We start from the raw sequence: 26,342 nt of genomic DNA on the forward strand, positions 1-26,342 counted from the left end.
TTGAAAACCACTGCCCTAGTGTATTTCTGTTTCAGCCATTTATTCAGACTGTAACCAGCCTGTGGTATTTGTGGGCCATTACAAGGAATGCCTCATCACTTTAAACTGTCATGGGCACAGGTACAGGTTGTGCGGAGTTGCTGTGCACTGGTGTTATTGTCTCCTTATGCAGTGCAAAAAAAGCTGTGAATTATACTATTCATACTGAGAAAAATGAAAGAACCATGCAAGGAATATGCAAGACTGGGAAAGTCAGAGCAATGATTGTCAAAGTATTAAGGAAAAAATATTCTTTCCATGTAGGTTTTTATTTTACCACCATAACCATAGTATCTGAGTAAATGAGATGCTGAACAAATGCAAAGGACTGAGGGCTGGTCTACACTGGGGGGGGGAGGGGATCGATCTAAGATATGCAACTTCTGCTATGTGAATAACGTAGTTGAAGTCGAAGTATCTTAGATTGACTTACCTGGGGTCCACACGGCGCGGGATCGACAGCCGCGGCTCCCCTGTCGACTCCACTACCGCCGCTTGCTCTGGTGGAGTTCCGGAGTCGACGGGGAGCACGTTCGGGGATTGATATATCGCATCTTAATGAGACGCAATATATCGATCCCTGATAAATCGATCGCTACCCGCCGGTACGGCGGGTAGTGAAGACGTACCGTAACATGCAAGGTACCTATCAATGATGATGCAGAAATAGACTCTCCATTTAGGTCCCCATTAGCAATTGTAGAAGTGACTCAGAACTCTCCATCCCCTGCTCAGTGCTCTTTCACCTTTCTATGCCCGTGCTTTAGCATACTCTTAAAATCTGGTTCCTGTTCTTCTAACCTCCAATATCTGCATAAGCCCATTTGCCAGTTGAAAGCAAACTCCTCAAAAATTTTATCTACTGAACTAACAATCCCACTGTCTCTCATTATCCTTCCTGTTACCTGGCTCAACTCCAGCATTCCTGCCCACCAGACATTCTGAGTCGATGTGGTGGTGTTCAGACATAGCTGGGTTGTCCAGACTCCTTTCACATGTAGGTATGAGTTCCACATGGGGAGAGGAGGATCATAGATGAATCTTCACATCTCCTCTGTGTGAATTGGATTTCAGCCCTCTGGGATGGGCTCATACATAGATCCTGACCCAGAAGAATAACTAAGGACTGGTTATCATTTCACTAAGACCCCACTAATTTACACCACCTCAAGACCCCTTTTCACTATCAGCAGTGTAAAAGGGTTTTAGAGTAAATGAGAATTAGGCCCTTGAGCCTTTATGGTTATTACTTTTCTAAAAGTTAATTGGTTTGTGCCTAACTGTCCAACTTTCACACATGGATAACATGGGTGGGAAAAAAATCTCATCTAATACTTAACCCACATTATTAGATTGGATTAAACAACAAAAAAATATTAGGTACATATACCATATTTTCTCATTTTTTGCCATGATATAAGTTGAATTGTTTAAGGTATATCTGTGATCCAAGGCACCCTGTATTCACACCCCACACACTACTGCAATAATTTTGTACAGAATATGCCTTGTGAAGTATCATTTGAAAACTGATAACACACTGGGCAATAATATCATTGTAAAATATATGTAGCCATGCTGCATGTAAAAGTACGGATGGTCACTAGTACTGTGTTTTATAGACTCATAGACTTTAAGGTCAGAAGGGACCATTATGATCATCTAGTTTGACCTCCCGCATGATGCAGGCCACAAAAGCTGACCCACCCCCTTTCCCTTGACTCAGCTGTTGAAGTCCCCAAATCCTGTGATTTAAAGACTTCAAGTCGCAGAGAATCCTCCAGCTAGCGACCCCCACCCCATGCTGTGGAGGAAGGCGAAAAACCTCCAGGGCCTCTGCCAATCTACCCTGGAGGAAAATTCCTTCCCGACCCCAAATATGGCGATCAGTAGAACCCCGAGCATGAAGGCAAGATTCTCATGCCCAGTATTTCCTCCCACCATGAGAGCCATTTTAGAGTCTGTGACCTAAAAAGTGTTTAAACCGAGCATGTCAGGGGGAGTTGATAAACAAAGGAAGGAGGCCGACACCTCAGACCAGGTGTGCTCCCTTTTCAATAGACCACAATTTCTCAAACTGGGGTCCGTGGACCCCTGGTGGTCCCAAGGGTACTCCAGGATGTCTGTGGGCCCTGCTGATCAACTCCTCCCCCCTCCCTCCCTCAACTCCTAACCCTCCCTCCCAGAGCCTCCTTCAGGCCAGGGAACAGGTGTTCCCTGGCCTGAAGAAGCTGTTCCCCAGCCTGAAGGAGGCCCTGGGAGGGAGGGGAAGGAGTGGGGAACCTGAGACTGCACCACTCCTGGAAGCGGCCAGCACGTCCCTGCGGCCTGGGGGGGGAGGAAAGGGGGTCTCCATGCACTGCCCCCGGCCCGAGCGTCAGTGCCGCAGCTCCCATTGGCCAGGAACTGCGACCAATGGGAGCTGCAGGGGCAGTTCCTGCAGGCAGGGACAGCGTGCGGAGACCTCCTGGCCCCCCACCTAGGAGTCGCTGCCAGAGGGATGTGCCAATTGCTTTTGGGAGTCACCCGAGGTAAGTGCCATCCCCCTCACCCCTTCCCGCACCCCAACCCCCTGCCCCAGCCTTGAGCCCCCTCCAGCACCTAACTCCCTCCTGCACTCCCTCCTTGAACCAAACTCCTTCCCAGAGCCCAAACCCCCTCCCACACCCAAACTCCCAGCCTGTACCCTGCTCCCTTCCATACCCAAACTCCCAGCCCACAGTCTGCAGCCCATGGGGGGTGGGTCAAGGGCTGAGCTGGGGTGTTTGGGGGTCCCCGAAAAATTTAAATAAAAATGCGGGCCCTCAGGTTCCTAAAGTTTGAAAACCACTGCAATTTGTATTGCACTATTCATTTGTATTGGAGGTTGCAGGAGGAAGAGATAATTTGCATAGTAGCAACTACAGGTGGGGAGAAACCAGCATGGAGCCTTATCTTTCAGACCTCCTGGCTCCTTTACTCAGCATGAACTAATTAACTATATCTGGGAGTACCCTTCACAATTATACATTTAAAAAGTTCACAGAACTATAAAGAGAGGGGGAGCAAACCTCTAAGTTATCCTTCACTTTAAGGAGACAAACCAAGCAATTTGATTTTAGTGATGGGTCCTAGCCAGGCCAGCCAGTAAAAGGCTGCAAAGGAGACTGTGGGTAAGAGAAAAAACATCTTGAACAAAGATTTCCTTGCTAAATTAAGCTTTAGACTTTTAGATGAGTGTTTTCATTTTCACTTGCTGATAGCCATCTCTGCCTTTATTTTCTTTTTCCTGGTATCACTTAATCCATATTTTTTTTTGTTAATAAACTTGCTTTTATTATATATCATTGGTGCTGGGTAAGTTCAGTAAAGTGTGTGCTTCTGGTATTGGAATATTATTGTACTGTCTCTGTAGAGGCAGCGAACCTAATACATTTCTGTTAGGTTCCAGTGAGCGTGACTGGACCCTGCAGGGAGGGCACATTCAGGGCTGGAAGGGTACTAAGGTCTGCCTGCAAGGAGTATCCAGGTTGGGCAAATCCAGGGTAAAGCTTGTGGGCTCCTGTCAGGCTGTTGGGTCTGGAGCTCTGAACCAAACTGAATACTCACAAGACACCTAAGGTTACAATGCAGACGTTGACTGAACCCCTTCCTGGCCTGGGTGAACCCCAAATGTCACAACATTCCATGCATTTTCTTGACAATTTTAAATGCTTCAATAACAAGCAAAACAAAGACGGATTGACAGAGGAGTCTGTCACTAGAAGGTCTTTAGTTAGTTCAGTGCCATCTTCTACTTGTTTTTATTTTGAAGACAGATGTGCATATTTGTATTCATACTTGCCAGTGGTAAATTTGATTTCACATGTGTCATCCCAATTCTGCAGCATATCTAAATCCCTTTGGAACAGGGAAAGTACTCTAATAAATATAAGATTGACCATGAAATAAAAACCAAATCTTGTTTAGATTTACCAGGAAAGCTTCAGACAACCTTGTATATCATTTCTGGCTTCTCAGTTGTCTGCAGTCAAAAGACCAAATCTCTTCCCCCTGAAATGAATGGCAAAAAACACTATTAAATTAAATGGGAACAGGTTCAGGCCTTCAGAAACATTTGAAACCCCTTGTTTTGTTGTACAAGATTACAGTTCGGTATTTTACAAATTCAGACAATTGCAAACCTCACTTTCTTATAGGTTGAATAGACACATTGTCTGACAATACAGTCTCATATATATATATATATATATACACACACAGAGACACTCATGTGTGCATGCACACACACATATATACACACTTTACCTTAACATACAGACTAAAACCAGTCAAACCACTAGTGATTTGTATGTTAAAATTAGTTTGATACTGGTCCATATATAAGGTGAGCAGGCTGATTTGTGTATATATGCCTGTAAGAAACAGGCTTGCAGATCATGTTATGTGCTCAGTAATTGCAGAGCTTATCTCTCCAAGTCTCTAGAGTTTATAAATTCCTAAAGTGTGGTGTATATATCTCTATACCAAATAAAATGACAAACACACTCCCTAAAAAGTCAGCCTGAAATTGTGTTTTAATTAGTTAAGGTAATTTTATAACAGATTACAAGCGGCGCTACATGCTGGATATGCTAAGTCACAAATATACTTTGCAACAAGTTAAAGACATATTCAGAATTATTCTTTAATAAATATTAGGTAACGTGATTGCTAGTTACCATCTATTGTTTTTTGCCTTATAAAAAAGCAAATCAAGCCAATGCAATATACTACTGTAAAACAGACTCCTGGAGAGCCAGCATAAAATAGCGTGCCTTGAATACTGAACTTTTATTCTGGCTTGTTGTGTGTTTTTAAAGTAAAAGCAATATTTTTCATCATTTCCCCCTAACTTACACATATTTAGACAACCCACAATAAAACAAAACACATTATTTTCATATCTTTATTTTTTCTGATTTTTAATAAACAAAGCATCAGTGGCACTAATTGAATTCAGAATGAAAATAGGTTCTCATAGGAATGCATTACTCCAAATGAAATGAAGTAGGTAAAAAGTAATGATCCTAGCATTGATTTCTTCGTGATCTTTCTGAATTCAACCAGTGGCCACTCTAGATGAAATTCTCTGAATGGTTTTGTGATTTATTCTTGGTAACATATTTTTTCATCTTGATTATGTACTATAGACTCTTTTTGAATATAACTATTCACTTGGGGGGAAAGCTCTTGCTACTGTCTAGATTCTCCAATAATAGGCCCTCATGCTGTAAGTGGCTGTCTTGTAAGTCTGCCATAGACTGAGGATGGCTTCAAGGGCTATTCTTTGGATACTGACTGTCCAAAGAGGAAAAAATATGGAGTCAAAATACAAAATCTTCTCTGCTTGGAGACATAATTGCCTGATTCTTGTTCTTGTTATAACTGCTTTACACTGGTCTGGTTTCTCAGGCAGCTGTAAAGTTCTAACATGCATAATTGCTTTGCTGGATCAGGGCCTGAATATTTTATCTACACCTCAACTAAATGGTGGATATTTTGGCAGTGTTTTCTATCCCACCAAAAGTACCTGATGGATTTCCTGATGGATCTGCAGGAGGAGGAGAAGGCAGAGGAAGAGGAGTATCCTGGCATTCAGACTCTCCCTGGCAAATGCTGCTCAATATAATTGGCATAGTCATTGATGCTCCCTATGTAGACCACCATTTCTGGTGCAGGGCCATAAGCACATTGCAAACCCAGGAAGATCTCTGATAGTGTGCCTTCAGTGATTCTCTCCCCTTTGATCAGTGTTTAAGTCACTGGGTGGTGATGTCTGTAAATGGAGGAGGAAGAGAGAGAGGAAGAACATGGCAAACATCTCTCCCTATTATCATGTTCTTTCTTCCCTATTGGCTTTGCCCCCCACCCCCTTCAGAGTCAAATAAGCATTATCTCATCACAGTCCCAAACTGAGCGAAGGAAAGGGGGTGACTCACTCCAGAATCCAACAGATCCTTTTGTTGCTGCCTAGGCCAGCGTCCTTTGTTCCTGTGAGGTTGGGCTGGGTTTGTCCCCTACATGCCCTGATGAGGTGTGAACTGCCTCTCTGGTCTTGGAGAATTTTTGTCTGGGCTTATTTTAAGCCATGAGGACACATTTTCAGCCACACAACTATATACATGAAAGTATTACCTATAACATTAACAACAATTACTATAATATCACTATAACAACAATGCTCAGTGCATCATGAGCCTTCCAAAGACACCCAACATGACAAACTTTGCATTGGATACCACAAAATCATTTTACAAAGATGAACATGGGGGTGTTGGGTGTTCCCCCGAGGTACAGCGTGTCACAGGGGTGACTTCCATTTTCACTAGAGTGCATTGCAGATTGTTGGCATAGAGGACTAAAGAATTTGCCCCCAAGGAATTGTGGGATACTTCTGGATGACTCCTGGGACCCAAGTCAAGTAGAGCTATGTCTACACTGCAAAGCAATAGGGCTTGGACCCTGGACCCCAGTTTCACTCAAGCTTGGACTCTCCAGCCCTGCAGGATTCCGGGACCCTTGGTCCAAGCCCTGAGTTACCGCAATTGTAATGTCGATGCAATGGGGCTTTGCCTTGAGCCTGGGCATGTAGACATACCCTAAGGTACCAGTAGTGTGCTAGGTGTACCACAACTAGGAGACAAGTGCTGAATGCACTTCAGCCCCTAGACCTTGTAGGTGCTAGCTCTGGTTGGTCTGAATAACCACTCAGACTTGTGGCTAAAGTGAAGGATGTCTTACTAGTGCTGGTAAGAAAGGGAAAGGTTTCAGGTACCTAGGTACAGTGGCTTAAGTAGTTATAACTGAGTGAGACAATAGTGGTTCTTATTTAGGCCCTCTGGTGGTGGTCAGGGACAGTCCAGTCAAGGGTTAGGGCTCTTCAGTACTAGTGTCTGTGTTGCTCTCCCCAGTCCAAACTTCTGTTTAAAGCAAATAGGAGCTTTAAGGTTTCCAGGCCAGGCTCAGTTAACGGTATATCTCATTGGGGCCCATCTGCACTGACTCTCTGCCCAGTCTTCATGCCCCAAACAGACTTGCACCCAGCTATAATGTCTGGCAGTCATATCCAGCTCCCGATTACAGTTCTGCAGCTTCTACACTGCCTGCTGTGTACCCAGTTCCTGGGTGTTTCTCTCTGCATCGAGCTTCTCTGTCGCTCTTGGCTTTGAAGTATCCAATGCTTCCCCAGAAGTGCCTAATCATCTTCTGGGTCAGGGTCCTTCTGTCTGGTCAGGAGAAAGGGGAGGACACTGATGGTAATCATAATTTCCTGCTTAACAGGTTAATCACAACATTATTCAAAACCATTGCAACTTAAGCAAAGCACCAGTTAGCTCCAAGGATAATGAAAAAACCCTGAACCAAATCCTGCAATGGTCCCATGGATCAAGAATAAAATAAAAAAAAAAATAATTTCCCCCTTAAATAACTGAGAATGTTTGATAAAACTCCAAGCACTTTAGTGCATGTTTCTGAATACCAAATGTGGAAGACAGACAGTAAATAAGCTTCCTATAATCAATTCTGTTAAAAAGCTGCAAATAAGTCTAAGCAAAATCAATACTAGTGATAGACCTTTTGAATTTGCCAAGGAAAGGTCATTAAAAGCTTTAATCAAAACTGCTTCAATGCAGTGGCCAGCTCTAAATGCAGACTGAAAAGGGTAAACCTAGTCATGATTGTGAAGAAATTACCGAATTTGACTAAGAACAATGCACTCAAACTATACAAAAACACACACAATTAAGGAAATTGGATGGGAAGAATTTACAATTAAGATAGGATTCACTAATCCGCATTTAAATTCAAATAGGAAGGTCCTTGAAACCAAAAAGGAGGGATTACATTAAAAGAAACAAACTCCTGTAATGCTCAGGGAAGAGAATCAGACCCTCAAGAGTAACTTTTGACTTTCATAGTATGTGGTAAATATAATTTTCTTGATTAAAGGAAATTAATTAAATTAAGGGAAAGTCAAGAACTGTTTTTAGGAAAGGGGGTCGTTAGTCTTATGTCTCATAAACTGAGGGATGTGCTGGCCACCCCTTACCGCAGCCCCCGTTGGCCTGGAACAGTGAACCGCAGCCAGTGGGAGCTGCGATCAGCCGAACCTGCGGATGCTGCAGGTAAACAAACCATCCCAGCCCGCCAGGGGCTTTCCCTGACGGGCCGTGTGCTGAAGGTTGCCAATCCCTGGAATAAAGCTTCCTATTTACGTAGCCTTTAATCTTCAAGTCTATCTTAATTTGTTTTTCTTTACTCTAAACTTCTATTTACTTTCTACAGTATATTCACAGAGCAATATACTTGTGATTTTTCATATATTAAAGATGTAACTCTTGCATTGGGGATAGCTGTGGTGATTGAGTGGAAAAAGGATGGAAGGAAGAACTTGCTGAGTTGAGCTTAAAAAGGGAATCTTTCTGAGTCACGATGAACAACAATCAGTATCCTCATCGCTCAGGCCCATTACTAGGGCATCATTTTCTACTAAGTGCTCTCACTGGGCCCTCACATCTACTGCATGCTTAGATCTTGCCTTTACTTCATGCACAACATCTCTGAGATCCAACTTTTCCTCTTTATCCATACAATGATAATGCTTCTGTTGGCCTTCATCACCTCATGTGTTGACAATGGTGATCTTTTCTTTTGTGGCCTTGACAAATGCTATTTTGTCTCACTTATCCACTCGACTCAACACATTCAGCCAGCAAATTGGACTGAAACTCAACTGCAATAAGACAGATATCATGCCAGTATGGATAGAGGATTATGTTCTCAGCAATGTAGAAACATTCACATACTTGGGCAGCAACATCAGCCAGGATGGTGGAACAAGCCAGGACAACAAAATCAATAAAACCAGGAACACCTTCAGGAGCTTAAATACAATCTGGAAATCTTCAAAATACAACACCAAAACCAAACTCAAGATTTATCAGAGCTGCGTACTTTCAACACTACTTTATAGTGCAGAATGCTGGGAAATGAGAAAGTATGACATGTCCAAACTGTCTTCATTCCGTACAACCTGCCTCAGAAAAATCCTCTGTATCTTTTTTGGCCCAGAACAATCTCAAACCAAGATCTATTGGCACAGTGCAGCGAAGAGGATCTGAGCACTGTCATTGCCAGGAGGCATTGGAGATGGATCAGTCATGTGCTTCGGATGGAAACTGATTCCATCACCAGAGTAGCAATAAGATGGACACCTGAACACAAGCGAAAACGAGGCTGCTCAAAAACAACATGGTGAAGAGCTGTGGAAGCCGAGCTGAAAAACCTGGGGCACAGCTGGGGAACCACTGAAAGGTTTGCCAAAAACAGACAGGAGTGGAGGAGCTTCGTCACTGCCCGAAACGCCAGAGGTGTAATAGGAAGATGATGATGATGATGATCCACTCACTTGTTGTTTCATCTGTCTCACCCTCTCTTTGCATGCTTCCACTGGCTCTCCTTTCTCTATCACGTCAAATGCCAAAGACTACTTTTCATTTTTAAGGCCTGTCTCCACCTTAACACATCAATATCATAAGTAATAATAGGTAAGTCCGACCTCCACTCTGCCAATGATGCTAGCCTTGGCTTCCCGTTTATTATATTTTCCGATAGCACTTTCTCCCTTGCTGGCCTTTATACATAGGAAAATCTCCCATAAACATCTGCAAAGCTACCTCATTGTCTTATTTCACTTCCCTCCTTAAAACTCTCCTCTGGCATGCCTAGAAAAAAAAAACAAAAAAAAACCATCAACTGTGTACAATAGGGAAATGGTGTGTAGAGACCATAGCTTACCATACTTATCATAATTATTCATTTTATCTAGCTGTCTGGTTTTTGACCAGAAAGTCCGGTCAAAAAGGGAACCTGACAGTAGTACTGACTAGACACTCGAAGTCCGGTTACTGTGGGAGAGGCACCAGGTTATCACCCCTACTCAGTCGGGGCTGTCTTCTATCTGTGTCAGGCTGCTGCAAGCAAGCAAGCAGGCAAGTCCCCCACAACCTGGTCGGGGTTGGGGGGAGAGGGGAAGAGCAGTGAGCGACGGAGAGAAGAGGAAAGAGGAACAAATGGGGAGCAAGGCCGCAGGGAAGAGGCAAGGCAGGGTGGTGTCTCAGGTGAAGAGGTGGGTCAGAGGCAGGGCCTCAGGGGGGAAGAGGTGAGGTTTGGGCACATTCTGGCACTCCTGCTGGAGTGTCCGTTTTTTAAGTATTACAAATTGGCAACCCTATTGTTACCTTATGTTGTACTGTCTTTATTGTATTCACCTCTTATCTTACACTTTAGATTTGAAGCCCTTTTGGGCAGGGACTGTATTCTTTGTGTTTGTACAGTGTCTAGCACATTCGGGCCATGATCCTTGTTTGGGCATTTAAGCACTAATACAATACAATCAATAAATGATAGGTTCTAAATGAGCCCCAGAGGTCAGTACCTCAGTTTTTCATCTAATCTGAAAGGCATGTACAGAAGCAGTGTCTGCTGGCAGCATGGTAGGTTATTAGTGGACTTGGAAGAGTGTTATATATGGTACTAAATCACCTACCCTAGTTCCTATTACACTTGAATGTTCATGGGAGTTCTCCCATCCAAGTACTGACATAACACAAACTCTTTTTAGCTTGTGGGATATAATTAAATCAAAGTAGAAGGGTGTTTTTTGGAGAGCAGGGACAAACCCTTTTTTTTAATGTCCAATCTACTTTCTCCTGAGCTCTGAGGCTAAGTCTACACAAAACTTTGAACTGAGCAGGACCAAGTCTCCTAGCCTGGGTCAACAGACTTGGGTTAGCAGGGCTCATGCTAGTGCTGTAAAAACAGCTGTAATAGACACACTTTGAAGTTGCGTCTCGGGCAGAAGCTTGGGCTCTGAAGCCAAGGGAGGAGGATGGGCTACAACTTCAAAGCATTATCTACACCAGGGGTTGGCAACTTCTGGCACGTGCTTGCCAGGGTAAGCACCCTGGTGGGCCGGGCCAGTTTGTTTACCTGCCGCATCCACAGGTTTGGCCGATTGCGACTCCCACTGGCTGCGGTTCGCTGCTCCAGGCCAATGGGGCTGTGGGAAGCGGTGCAGGCCGAGGTATGTGCTGGCCGCGGCTTCCCACCACGCCCATTGACCTGGAGCGGTGAACCGCGGCCAGTGGGAGCCACGATCGGCCGAACCTGTCGACACGGCAGGTAAACAAACTGGCCCGGCCCGCCAGGGTGCTTATCATGGCGAGCCACATGCCAAAGGTTGCCAACCCTTGATCTACACACATATTTTGAGAGCACTAGGGCAAGTTCTGCTAGCCTGAGCCTGTCAACCCAGGCCAGCAGACTCACTGCAATCTGCTGTATAGACATACCCTGGCTGACAGGCTGTTTTAGTCAAATTTTCCATACCCCGTGTCTGCACTAGTCAAAACTGCCTGTTAGTGGGCCAGAATGGGCAGGTTGACTTGTAAGTATTACACTGGGGGTGCTCCAGTTTATCAGTTAAATATTAGTCCACTGTATTTATTTTGCCCTTCCCCAACTTGCTGGGGATGGGGCTAGAATAACAATAAACAAACACAACAGAATTATGATCCTTTAACAGCTAGAATAGCCAGGTTTTAGAAAGTATTTATTTACTAGCCACCTGTCTCCTTACTGGCTGTTCTCCTCTTTATCCAATTTATAAAACAATTGATAGGCAAACCTGCTACAGCTGAGAATCTCCCAACTCTCAATTGTTTATGACCCCCAGCAGCACCTGATTCTATGGTGGAAGTCTCTGTGTCCAAAATGAACCCAAGGGAAGAGAAAGGCAGCCTCCCAAGATATTTTACTACCCTTTCTCAAAACACTATTAGACCACTGTGCCTTTGATAGTGGGAAAGGCATGGAATTTGTAAGATTGGCAGACAGCAACCACTCCAACAGTGATCCTCAGTGATTTTAAATGCAGGCATGTCTACTGGGGTCAGGAAGAAGTTATATTTCTGAACTTTTTTAACCAGGGTGAAATTAGGAAAAAAAGGTAGTGATATTTTCCAAAACTACTAAATTAATAAACACCAGCCACATGAGATATTGTACATGTTGAATTGTGCAGGTGTTCAAAATATGATCATGCATGCTTTCTGGGCTTAACTCATTCTCAGTAAATGCATCCATGTGCTCAGCTGGGCTCCTGAGGTTTGCCTTCCTTTCCCAAGACTCATATGCCCCACTGAGCTTCTTGAGTTTGGCTCCCCTTTGAGAGGGACTCCTTAGGATTGGCTTCTTGATGGGTGGGGGGGAGTGATGTCTCCCAAGCCCTTGATGTGGTGAAATGAGCTGGCACCTTAAGTAGCTTGTACAGATCTTTATATTATGATCCTCCTTCTCCTTACTTACTGCTCTGACATTTCTGGCTTCTTTTAATCAGATTTAGGCTGAGATGTCTTTTATTTTACCAATACTAGTTCATCATCCATGATAAAATTCACCATGATGCAAGACAAAAGAGTATTTCACAATCACCTTTATATCCTGAGAGCATTACTGTATGCAGCTTTATAAAGAAAAGTTTCACATTGTATTTTTATAATTAATATCCTTGTTAGAAAATTCTATACTAGGAGATATACATGCTACATTCACTATTTGGCTTGTTTGTTTTTACTAAATATAAGGTCACAACATTTTTTTTAATTTATTTTGTATATATTTGCATATAATTTTTGATGTCCGTTGGTAGCAGTAAAATGCAAAAGCTGTGTTAAACAATTTATCTTTCTTGCCTTCCTGTGAATTTGTTTACTATAATGTAATTCAGGGTAACTAGCTAATGTTTTGATTCATGTGCTGTATTTCAGGACATGTGGATGACAACTGCCTGATTTAAATTGCATGAGTGTTAGCAGTAAAAATAGCAGATGTTGGAGCAATCAAACTAATTAGTTAAAACAATGTACAACAAAATGTAAACAAAACAGGAATTGTAAGAGTACTGCATGTGAGTGGATATTCACCATTTTATAATGGAATCAACATTGTAACTTGAGGTGTACAAAAAAATTAATAAAATGTCAGATATTTTTCTGCTTGTAAATTGTTCATGAACCGATCATTTTCCTGATTGTTTTTAAACAAGCAAGTGCAGTCACTTAATAATTCTTGATGGTTTACAGATGGCTGCAAAAACTTAAGAAGTTTTGGTTATTCAAATAGATCATGTAGCTTAGCTTTCCCCTCCCCCCCCATTGGAAGTATTATGTAACTAACACCATTGTGAATTTCAAATCTTGCCAGTGAAATGTTAAATTCTGAATTTATTTTCAGTGAACAGTTGAGAATTCATGTGTGCAACATATGTTAGAATATAAATAGAAACCAAACTCCAAAGGTTAGCAAATACCACTAAAGGAAACTCATTTACAGTGTCAGTATTTGCTGAAAGTAAACGGCTCACTGTTATTCATGTGTGTAGTCAAATTGAATTCAGTCATTAAATGCAGCTCCTCATGGGCATAAATGTTTACAGGATCAAGACCCTTTTACATTACCTTGCTCCCTTCCCCCGCTCCACAAACAAATCTTCAAGATGCAGTTAAGGCTGTGATATAGTAATTATTTCTGCCAAAAATCTTTTTAGAACATAACATTTTAAAATAAAAAAAATACCCCCCCCCAATACACTGAGTTTGCTTTTTTGGTTTCTTCATTTTAGAAATCAATTACATGTACTATTCAAATATTCTGCATTTAAGATATATATTTAACCTTCATCCAATGTCAAGAAAAAAGTTACATGAATAGTGTTGTGAGGATAGTTTGGACTCCACATGCATTCTAGGAACCAAGAACAGTTCTTAAATGTTTTAGGAGAAAAAAACAATACATCCAGTGTCACAAAAAAGGTTTTAACTATATTGTGGGGGACTTTTGTCCCCAAAATGCATTCAGAAACAAAAAACATTTTTTAAAGTGTTAGGCAAAAAAAACAACAACCCTGAAATTGAAAGGACCAGCAGGAGTCTCATTCAGGGTGAGCCTATATGCAGTTTTCACACATCAACATCGATGTGGAGCATACAAATTCACTCACATCGCTTGTGGCTTTTCTGGGCAGCTGACCTTGGGCAAATGTGGCAGTGTCCACTGCTAGGTTTGCTAGGTGCTCCTTTTGTGGCTGGTTTTTGATGGTAGCCAAGGGATGAGAATGCTGCTTTGATAAGCATGGTGGGATGATAGGCATCAAGTATTTTTCTCTTTATATGTGCATCTATAAGTCATTCTTCTAGATTATTAAGGAACAAGTGCCTTCTTTGTCTTGGTTGAATGTGCTGTCAAACAGGATTGTTGTGAAACCAAGTGATGAAACTTGCAATGCCAGTAACATCAAACATGTTGAAGAAAAAGAACCATTGGCTCCCTATTTATCTTGCACCTACAGAAGCACATTATTTCAAGATGGTCTATGTTATCAGCACCACTTTTAGTGTCATTGTAGTGGAGAATTATGTAGGGTTTCTTTTTTGTCTCCTTTTAAAACCATGTTATGATGCATCGTCAATAGCATTATTACTGACTTGCCCTTCTTTGGAATGCAGGAAACAAGGGTTGAGTGGTCCAGCAAACCCCAACACTGATGACAGTTTTCTGTGCTGTAATGAGGATGCATCTCACTGAGATGCATATCTGGCTTGTTTTGTCATATTGTTAGAACATAGGTGAAATTTTCATTGAGGAGATCTTCAGCAAGCTGAAACTGGTTTAAGAAGTTATCCCCAACTGTTTCTTCCCATCTTAGACCAGGGTTGAATGCAAGCTCCTCATTGTCTGAAGACAAGCTTGGTGAACAAATCAATGGAAACATGGTCTTCCTTCTCAGAGCACCTCTTGACATGATCTGGCACAAAGTCACTATCATCTAATACATTGTCATCACACAACAACTGGCTTTCAGAGTTCTGAATAATTTTTATAAGATCAGAAGCAGAATAACGTGTCCTTTTGTTCACCATCTTGAATTATACAACACAGAAAATCCCCTCAAGAGTCTTCTGCATTTTCAGTGTTTGGAGCACAATTCCTAGACAGAAAATCCCCTCAGGAATGTTAGGCAAAGGAAGATAGGCATCCTCAACACAGAGTCAACTGGTGCTAACAAGGCTGGTTTTGAAGGGACCAACATCCGTGGAGTACCTTCTATCATAGGGTGAGACTGTATTCTGCTACCACTATCACTGCTATTAATAATTAGCTTATGCTATTAGAATACAGGATAGAGCCATTAAAATACAGGGTAACAGTTCAACATGTCTGAGGTACAATTGTTCTTTTTTTGATAGAGACAAATGTTTTTTATACTTTTTTTTTTCTGAATTGTGTACATGTGCCTAGGTGACAATGCCTTCCTTAAAACAGTGTAGTGGAAGGCCACTAGTTCATGAGCTATCACATCATATTTGCTTGTAAGGTACAACATTACCCCACAAACATGAATGAGGATTAAATCGTTTCTTTTTGAAACACCTTAATACTCAGAGCCAGCCTTTTAATGTTCAGCATAGCGTAGGGGTAAGGGGGAAACACAAAGGTGACTTTTAGCCACCTTCCAATTGTCTGATCTTGTGGCTGCCCAGTCTGGTCCCGATGTGCAATGTAGAGCAGAATCACAGCTGCTTAAAGTTGTGTCAGCTGCTAACAGCCCCAAAGGATCCATTTCAGTAGCTAAGGATCACTAATCATTAGGGATGTCCCAGCTATGCCTCCTACTTCTGGACATGTCTCATATACCAGGATCGAGGAGCAGGGCTGCATTAGAGCTGTACTAACTCAAAGCTACCTGGGGACTCATTGAACAGAGAAAGCGTGAGCGGGTTTGGTTAAGCTCTACTTTTCATGTCTAAATAATACAAAGTAGTTGTAGCAGGGCTGATAATCTATCCCATAGAGTTATAGTAAGTGTTTCATAAGAAGCTTTGCATAAGGATAGTTTGAGACTGAAAGCTTAATTACAAAAGTTTTGTGATTTTGTGATGGATGAAGGCCTGCTATATAATCCAAGAATAGCGAAATGTTAGAATCGTATTAACACTGTAAGGACCTGGTGAGTGAGGTGAGATTACTGTATTATTACAGACGATTATTAGAATTTACATTATTATGGATGTATTGATCTAATTTAATATGGGGTTGCTGGAAGAACAAACAGGAAAGCAACATAATAGAACTAGATAATCACATTTGAAAGACAATGAAGAAGGCTAGATAGGCTCTCTGAAGCTAATCTTGGCTCTGATAAAGATTAAAATCTTGTTCCTGGCCTGGCAAAACCTAGAGATGAAAAGGACAATAAACAGTTTCCTTCCTCTCCTGAGAGAGATGTTGAAGTCAGTTGTTAGGGATTGTCCACAGAAAGAGAATCTGCAGAGAGAGAGTCTGAAGAAATTGGCTCTTCCATCAGATTAGATCTAGGGAATGGTAAACCTTAGGGAGAGACAGATATGTGTACAGACTGCTTTAAGATCCGTTTTCTGTTAAATACCTTGGTCCTAAATGAAGAATACATTGCTATAAGAAGACTGACTGCTCACTGGTTGCCACTGTCATTTCTCCTGGAGGGAACAGAATGGCACTGAAGGTAAGTAAGAACTGCTGAGGTAATCATGGTTGATCATGGGGGACTGCAGCCCAGGGTCTAGTATGGGAGTGGGACTCCACCTTTTAGGGAGGTGATGTGTGAGGCTCAAGATTAGAAGGAGATGCACTTCAAAGCAGGAGGTACTGTCAGCTAGTAACTATCACACTTCACTTTAGCAATCCCAACGGTAAATTTTAAGTGCTTCTTCAAGTCCTTGCTCATGTTGATTCTATTCTAGGTGTATGCGGGTCAGTGTGCACAGTTGTTGGAGACTTTTGCCTTAGCGGTATCCGTAGGGCCAGCTGTGGTGACCTCTGGAGTGTCACGCTCACGCAGCGGTATATCAGGTGCTGCCGGCCCTATGCCCTCTCAGTTCCTTCTTACGGCCCATGATGGTTGGTTGGAGCAACTGGTCCGTCTTAGCAAGAGCATTAGCAGTTCTTCATTGTTCAGATCATTCTCCTTTGTTATTTACTCAGTGATTAGTTAGCTGTTAAGAGTTTTAGTAGTACTTTAGTAGTTAGGGTCCCAGTTGGGACTTTGTCCTGGAGTGGGGCATGTTTCGCTCCCCAGGCTTTGAGCCGTGTTCTGAGTGCAGGTGGCCGATGCTCATCAGCGACCCTCATTAGAGTTGTCTGAAGTGCCTGCGGGAGTCCCATAGAAAAGACAAGTGCCAGATCTGCAAAAACTTTCGGCCCCAAACTCAAAAAGAGCGGGACATTCAGTTAAGGGCCCTCCTCATGGAGGCTGCTCTGCACTCAGCATTGGAGCCCTCATACTCAGACTCCACAGTGGTACTTTGGTGTCAGCACACATTGCACCACTGGCACTGGGATCTGCCTGGCACCGTTCACCCTCAACAGTACCAAAGAAGTGGTTAAAGTTGCCTGATCCTAAGGCACCATGCAAGGGCTCTTTGGGCAAAGGATCTGAGTTAGACCTGCAAAGTAGGCTCTCGGGGGTACCGCTGTGGTTGGACCTCCTAGCCTAGCCAGGGACCTGCCTCCGACTCTGGGGTGTGGTAGAGGGTCCTGGCCCATTGCAGGGCCATCTGTGCCCGAGGTGGGCCTAGTGGCCAAAGAACAGTTAGGCTGACCAGCACTGCAGACGCCTGGCCGCATGACAGATCCCACCAAGATATCAGCTCAAATGACCAAGTCTGTGATGGGACCGCCCCTAAAGGCAGTGGAATGCCCCCTCAGTCCATGGACCGCAGGTGTTGTTCCCCTTCGGCATAGCTAAGGATCCCAGTACCGCAAGCCCGGTCTCCGCCTACAAGACATGGGACTCTGGCCTCACGATGCAGATCCCCATACTCTCGGTTCCAATGGTCCTCCACCAGAGATTGCCAAGGTGCTGGTCACCATTGCCTCACAAATCTCCTAGGCATTGGTCCCATCCAACACAAGACCATTCCTGGTCACAGCACCAGTCGCCGGGATCCCTGCACCATTCTTTGGGCAGGCACCGGCCCCCGCCTTTCCCATACTGGTCACCCACATGAGTCAGTCTACAGACTCAGACATCCACAGCCCCACCCTTGTCATCAGAAGAACTGGGGCAGAGGGACAGTTCAGCCCTTCCAGAATTGTCTCCCAGCTGGGAGCCTGCCAAGGCACCCGCAGCACCAGCATGGTGTCAAGGGAAATGTTAATCTCAGTGGCAGTACTGGAACCTGTGGGGAGGTGCCTGTTATGCAGGCACTGTACTCCCACTGCTCCTCTCAGGCTGCATCGAACAAGCTACCCCCGGCACAGCCGGCACCGGTGTTGGAGCAAGGGGCTGAATCTGAAGAGGTGATTCCGTGGGAGGCCCTGGATGCTGAAGAGCAGTCCCTGATGCAGCAAGGGGATGCCTCCCAGCCTCCAGTGGTGCAGTCATCCTCATCTTCTCTAGATAAGGCAGTGGCAGGGCCCTTGCAAACCAGTAGCCCTCCCGATAACTTTGGGGAGCACCAAGCCCTACTTAAAAGGATGGTGGCCAACCTGAACTTGGAGGTTGAGGAACTAGCTGAGGAACCCGATGACTTATTCAATGTCATTCCCTCCTGTGCCCCAGCCTGGGTCGCATTGCCCATTCATCCCAGGGTCCTAAAGATCGCCACATTGGTGTGGCAGACCACATCTTCCATTCTGTCCACATCCAAGATGACGGAAAAGAAGTACTACATCCCCACAAAGAGGTTTGAATATCTGTACGCACACCCTCTTGTGGGGTCCCTGATCATGTCTCCTGTCAACGAAAGGGCCAGGCAGGGCCAGGTGAGTGGCACCACCAAAAATAAGGATGCCAAGAGGCTGGAATTAATTGGCAGAAAAATTTATTCAACAGCAAGCCTCCAGTTTAGGGTCACTAACCATCAGGCCCTCCTTGGCCGATACAATTTCAACCTGTGGCATTCCGTCGGCAAGTTCAAAGAGAGCCTCCCACAGGATCGGGGGCAGAAGTTCGTCACAAGATCGAAGTGGGTAAGGTGGTGGCCAGGAGTGTCCTCCAGATGACCTGGGATGCCACAGACTCAGCGTACAGGATGGTCACCTATGCAATAGCCATGAGGCGTAGCTCCTGGTTACAGACCTCCGTGCTGTCCAAGGACATGCAATCCACCCTCCAGGACTTCCGTTTTGAGGGAATGGGGCTCTTCTTGGAGCTAACTGACGCTAGGCTCCATGGCTTTAAAGACTCCTGGGCCACCCTCTGATCCTTGGGCCTACATACTCCTCAGCAAGCCAAAAAAAACCCCAACATTCCCCCCCACCACCTTTGGCATTGTCGATGTCTTGAGGTATTCCTTGATCCAGCTCCTACAAAAAGAAAGACAAAGACAAAGGTTTTAAGCAATGCTGCCAGTTGTCGTCTTGTCCACCTGCCCAGCCAGGTCCTTCTAGGGACCAAAGCAGCCAAAAGCAGTCATTTTGAGGGTGTGCCCGAGGATGATACCCCAGTCACTGCACTGGATCCATTCCCCATCTTCCTCAACTACCTCCGCCCTTCCCAGTCAGCTTGGTCCGATATTACCTCCGACCGGTTGGTGCTTGACAAAGTCTTGTTGGGCTATACCCTGCAGTTTGTAGCTGACTAACCCTTCCATCCCCCTTCCCCATCCCTCTTCCAGGACCTTTCTCATAAGCAACTCCTTGTTCAGGAGGTTAAAACCTCCTGCGCCTAGAGGAAGTAGAAGAGTTTCTGCAAGACATGGAAGGAAGAGGATTTACTCCTGCTACTTCCTCATTCTGAAGGAAAAAGGGGGCCTTAGACCTATTCTAGACCTGCATTGTCTCAACAAGTCTCTCAAAAAGTTGAAGTTTCGTATGGCCCCCCCCCGGCCTTCATCACCCCGTCCCTGGTTCCGGGAGACTGGTATGCCACCCTCGATTTAAAGGACTATGTAGTTCTATATTTCCATATTCTTGGGGCTGGTTTCCTCTGTTTCACATTGGACCAGCGCCATTTCCAGTTCACGGCAATGCCCTTTGGTCTCTCGTTGGCTCCAAGAGTGTTCACCAAGTGAGTAGCACCAGAGGCCGCTTATCTGCAATGTCGGGGGTCCAAATCCACACTTACCTCGATGATTGGTTGATAAGGGGCTGGTCCTCAGATCAGGTGCAGAGGCATCTTGATCTGATCTGTTCCACCTGCCATGACCTGGGCCTAATAATAAATGATAAAAAGTCAACCCTCACTCCAGTGCAACGTATAGAATTAATTGGGGTGGTACTCAACTCCACTTGAGCCAGAGCCTTCCTCCCCAAGACTTGGTTCTGAGCCATGGTGGGCCTCATCTCGTCTCTGTGTGCCCATTCACTCACCACCGCCCACATGTGGCTAAGACTGTTGGGCCAAATGGCAGCATGCACTTACATGGTCCAGCATGTGTAACTCTGCCTCAGGCCCGTACTGGCATGGCTGGCATCAATCTATGTCCCCAACTGGCACAGTATGGACTGGGTGATCAGGATTCCAGAGAGTGTACACTGTTGCTGGAGGGAGTCCCCTTCACGGCCCTGGTCTGGTCAGTGACTCTCGTCTCCGACGCTTTGGACCTCAGTTGGGGAGTCCACCTAGGTGATCTCAGTACTCAAGGCCATTGGTCCAGTCACAATTGGTCCCTGCACATCAACATCAGGGAAATCAGGGTGGTTCGCCTAGCCTACCAAGCCTTTACTCACATACAAGGCAGGGCGGTTCAGGTCCTAACGGACAACATGGCCATGGTCTTCTACATCAACAGACAGGGGGAAGCCAGGTCGTCTGCCCTCTTTAAGGAAGCCCTCCAGCTCTGGGATTTCTGTCTGCAGCACGGCATCTATCTTGTGGTCACTGACCTCCCAAGGGCCAGGAACACTTGGGCAAACTGCCTTAGCAGGACATTCTCGACTCACCACGAGTGATCCCTTCACCCGAAGGTGGTCAGTTCTATCTTCCACAGGTGGGGAACTCCCCAAGTGGACCTATTTGTGCCCAGGCAGAACAGAAAATGCCACATCTTCTGCTGGTTCCAGGGCAGGAACAAGGGATCCCTGTCAGATGCCTTCCTGCTCCTGTGATCGGGGGCTCTGATGTACGCCTTCCCTCTGGTGCTGTTGCTGCCCAGGGTCCTCAAGAAGATCAAACAGGAAAGGATGAAGGTCATCTCATAGTGCCGGTGTGGCTGTGCCAACACTGGTTCAGGCCTCTTCAGCAGCCTTTTTAGCACAAGTGCCTATTCAGGACATCTGTAGAACAGCCACCTGGTCATTGGTCCATACCTTCATATCCCATTATGCGCTTACCCAGCAGGCCAGAGACAATGTTGTCTTTGGAAGAACAGTACTGCAAGCTGCCAAGCAGTGAACTCCGAGCCCACCTCCATAGATACTGTACCATTCTAAAATTATATTGCACCTAAAACTCCTAAACAGTGCCCTATAAAGTGAAATGAGCAGGACTGAATTTCTCTGGGGATACAAATCAGAAATGGACAAATGCAAACACATAATGTTGGATTACTCAGTGATCAAATAATAATGAAAAGAAATAGGCAAAAATCTAAAATCAATATTAGGAAGTACTCAGATTAATGATTGTCAAGTATCAGGGGGTAGCCGTGTTAGTCTGTATCTACAAAAACAATAAGGAATCTGGTGGCACCTTAAAGACTAACAGATTTATTTGGGCATAAGCTTTCGTGAGTAAAAACCTCACTTCTTCGGATGCATAGAGTGAAAGTTACAGATGCAGGCATTATATACTGACACATGGAGAGCAGGGAGTTACTTCACAAGTGGAGAACCAGTGTTGACAGGGCCAATTCAATCAGGGTGGATGTAGTCCACTCCCAATAATAGATGAGGAGGTGTCAATTCCAGGAGAGGAAAAGCTGCTTCTGTAGTGAGCCAGCCACTCCCAGTCCCTATTCAAGCCCAGATTAATGGTGTTGAATTTGCAAATGAATTTTAGTTCTGCTCTTTCTCTTTGAAGTCTGTTTCTGAAGTTTTTTTGTTCAATGATAGTGACTTTTAAATCTGTAATAGAATGACCAGGGAGATTGAAGTGTTCACTTACTGGCTTATGTATGTTACCATTCCTGATGTCCGATTTGTGTCCATTTATTCTTTTGCGGAGGGACTGTCCCGTTTGGCCAATGTACATGGCAGAGGGGCATTGCTGGCACATGATGGCATATATGACATTAGTGGATGTGCAGGTGAATGAGCCCCTGATGGTGTGGCTGATGTGGTTGGGTCCTCTGATGCTGTTGCCAGAGTAGATATGGGGACAGAGTAGGCAACGAGGTTTGCTACAGGGATAGGTTCCTGGGTTGGTGTTTCTGTGGTGTGGTGTGTAGTTGCTGGTGAGTATTTGCTTCAGGTTGGGAGGTTGTCTGTAAGCGAGGACTGGCCTGCCTCCCAAGGTCTGTGAGAGTGAGGGATCATTATCCAGGATAGGTTGTAGATTGTGGATAATGCGCTGGAGAGGTTTTAGCTGGGGGCTGTATGTGATGGCCAGTGGTGTTCTGTTATTGTCCTTGTTGGGCCTGTCCTGCAGTAGGTGATTTCTGGGTACCCGTCTTGCTCTGTCAATCTGTTTCCTCACTTCCCCAGGTGGGTATTGTAGTTTTACGAATGCTTGATAAAGATCTTGTAGGTGTTTGTCTCTGTCTGAGGGGTTGGAGCAAATTCGGTTGTATCTTAGGGCTTGGCTGTAGATTGTTATGACAGTAATAGCCCACAAAGGACTTGTGTTAATACTAATAGTCACCAAAATAAAACTGTCTACAGAGATGGAGAAAGCACTCACCATCCTACCAGCAATGAAAGAATAAAAGGCATTCATACAAAATGTTCACCTCATGGAAGCAAATTTAGAACAAAAGAGTAATGGCTGGATGGGCCAACCAATGTCCAGTATACATGGGCTCGCTCCTTTTTCTGGAGAGTGGAGGTGTCAGCTGCCTCTTCTGTCCCGGACTCTGTATAGTTCTCTTCAGGGCATCTAGAATCCAAAGCTGGGGAGGAACTGATCTGGGCCCCAGAAAAGGGGACTACAGACCATCCTCCATCACAAAATCTAGCAGAAATTTAGGACTGGATCCAAAAAGGGACATAGGCTTTGTGACACTCAGCAATGCAATGCTCATCTTATAGGCACCTAGAAAATCACTGGAATAACAATGTGATCTACAAAACGTCAATTAGGTGTGTAGGCTCCATGTACAATGAATGAAAGAGACATTAGAACGTTATCCCCAAAAGACAGCATGCTAGGTAGTGTGGTTAGAGCATTCATCTGAGAGGTGGCAGATCACTGTTCAAATCCCTTCTTATCAGGTGGAGGGGGGACTTGAAGTAGGAGTCTCCCACATCTGAGGTGAGTACCCTAACCTCCGGGCTGACAGTAATGAAGGAGCTCCTCTCCCCCACTTCCACTCACCAGATTATTTAGGTGCCTGACCCCAGCAGAGGGCTCAGAGCTGAGAATCCCAAACAGAGATAGATGCTAGATTGAATTCCCTGAGAGGGGTGATGCTTAACACACACGCCCCTCATTGGCATCTCCTGTTAGCTATCTTAGGTGGCTCCCTGCTCAGCATGTTGGCTTTTGTGAATCCCATTTTTAGGTGCCCTACACTCATTTTGTTGGAAGCCTGAGTGCCTAACTCAAGCTTTGTGCATCCCAGTGAGTTTTTAATAGGCATTGCAACACCTAACTCCCTTTGTGAACCTAGCCCTCTCATCCTAACTTTTCTGTCCCACAAACATCTCCCTGTATATATTTATATGAAAAGTGGTGCTACACGCAAATACAAAAAGAAATATTGCAACCCATTTTAGATTTAATTAGCAAAAAGTAAATTGCTCAATTCTGCTACCCCTGCTTGTCATGGTAGCAGAACACAGCTCAAAGAGATCAGATTCATACTTTTTTTTTTAAAGTTGAAGGGACTATTAGATCATCTTGTCTGACCTCCTGCATAACACAGAGGCAATAGAATTTCATCCAGTTACCCCTATATTGAGTCCAGTAGTTTGTGTTTAAGTAAAAAACATCCAATCTTGAGTTGGAGTCATCACAAGATGGAGAAGCTACCACTTCTTTGGTAGTTTGTCCCAGTGGTTTGTCACCCTCACTGTCAAACAGATGCACCTTATATCTGATTTGAATTTGTTGGCCTTCAACTTCCAGTCACTGGCGGATCAATGATTTTGCCACCCTTAGGCCCTGAAATAATTGCCGCCTCCAGCGGCTGGCCCCATATGAACTTGTTTTAGTTTTTTTACAGATTTGTTTGAACTAAAATACATCTAAATATCATTAAAATAATTGAACATTTACAAGTTTTATTATAAATAAAATTACGAGTACAGCGGACCCTCGCTTGAACTTGCATCTGTATAGCACAATTTCACTTATAGCGCGGGACTGTGCATGGATCCAAAATGCCGCATTCAAGCGGGGTCCGGTGTATATCAAATATTTATTTTTTATTTTATGTAGATAAAATGAAAGAAATAGAAGTATTTGAGTAGTAAGTAATTACATTTGTTTATGTCTACACCTTTAAGCAGCAAACTTATTAATTAATTCTGTATAATCCAGAGACTTTGTTAGATGCTTTTCAATTGTCAGGAAAGAAAGGGAGTTTAATTTTTCTTCAGTGAGATTAGCCCTCAAATAGTTTCTCACCCTTTTTAATGCCAAAAATGATTGTTCTGCTGAACAGTTTGTAGCAGGTGTGCAAACAAACATTCGGATGGCAATATCAAGATTTGGATACACTGAATGAATGTTTCGATTTCAAAGAAGGCTGCAATATCTTATAATTGACTTCTTTTCATTTTCAGGAATTTTGACACCTTCCAAATACAATCAAAAATGTAGACACTCATTCATGAATGAGTTTTCTAAATCTCCTTGGTAGCATAGCTGTACTTTTTTAGCGTGAACTGTTATATCTGCTGTTGAAGTATTGGGAATGTTAGAGAGAAAATGAAATCTGCCATAAATTTCTTGATACGCATTACTTCTGTGTTTTAATTCGGAACATACAAGGTCTAGTATTGTTAAAAAGGTATCTACTTTAAATTTATCTCTACCACACATTTCCACTTCAACTTTGCGTGTCTCCTCAGCTTGCAGCTTACACTTTCTTTTTTGCCTTGTGTTAAATTTGTAGTCTTCAATTTCAGCTTTTTCTTTGGCTTTCTCTTCGTACATATCAAACAAATCCAGTATAGAGTTAATGTATCCTATTAGTGAGTTGTAGAGTTCTACAACTGTCTGTATATCCATATAAACATTTTGCAGTTTTGGGCTGGTTATATGAAATCTTTCCAAGAGTGAGCTCCAAAATACAGCCATAAAAGCTGCCTCAAATTGATTGAGTTTTCACTGCAGGCCTGCAGCTTCATTACGTGTAACAGGTTTCTCAGTAGCATCTTCCTTTATTGTATTTAAGGCTTTAATTATAGCATTCTAGTTTTCACTCAAATTATGACAAGCTTCCACTCGAGATGACCATCGAGTCTCAGAAAGTCTTTTTATTACTTTACTGCCTGGCTTCAAATTAGATAGTAAAATCTCCCATCGGTGAGTAGAGGCAGAAAAAAATGAATAAAGATGTTGGACAGTTGAGAAAAATGAATATGCTTCTTGACAACTTTCTGCTGCACATACTCCAACCAGATTTAAAGAATGTGCAGAGCAAGGCACATAGACAGCATAAGGACTTCTATTCTTAATTCTTGCTTGCAACTTGCTATATACACCAGACATGTTAGTGGCATTGTCGTATGACTGGCCACGGCAGTTTGCGATATCTAATCCATAACAATCCAAAGTTGAAAGTACAGCATCAGCTAACTGTTCTGATTTGTGGCCAGTATTTGGTAAAAAACAAAGAAACCTCTCTACTGGTATGCCATCATCGTTTACATATCTCAATATAAAAGCCAATTGATCAACATGAGATATGTCGGGAGTTGAGTCAACACTTATCGAGAAATATATGACTTCTTTTACTTCTTTAATAATATTTGAGATCACATTTGAAGCCATTAATTTTATAAATTCATTACATAGATAGGATGAAAGATAAGATATGTTACCTCGACCTTCATTTCCGTAACATACAATGTGACTTGCTAAAAATGGGTCGAATTCTGCGACAAACTCAAGGGCCATCATGTAATTGCCATTA

At 43.7% G+C, this 26,342-nt stretch overlaps 1 protein-coding gene across 1 annotated transcript in view; it reads left to right on the forward strand.

The window, feature by feature from the left end:
* Positions 1-26,342, forward strand: part of KLHL1 (kelch like family member 1) — a 427,542-nt gene that overhangs the window by 125,674 nt on the left and 275,526 nt on the right. The window lies entirely within an intron of this gene.

Source organism: Trachemys scripta, chromosome 1, assembly GCF_013100865.1.
Source record: "Trachemys scripta elegans isolate TJP31775 chromosome 1, CAS_Tse_1.0, whole genome shotgun sequence".
Taxonomy (NCBI): domain Eukaryota; kingdom Metazoa; phylum Chordata; order Testudines; family Emydidae; genus Trachemys; species Trachemys scripta.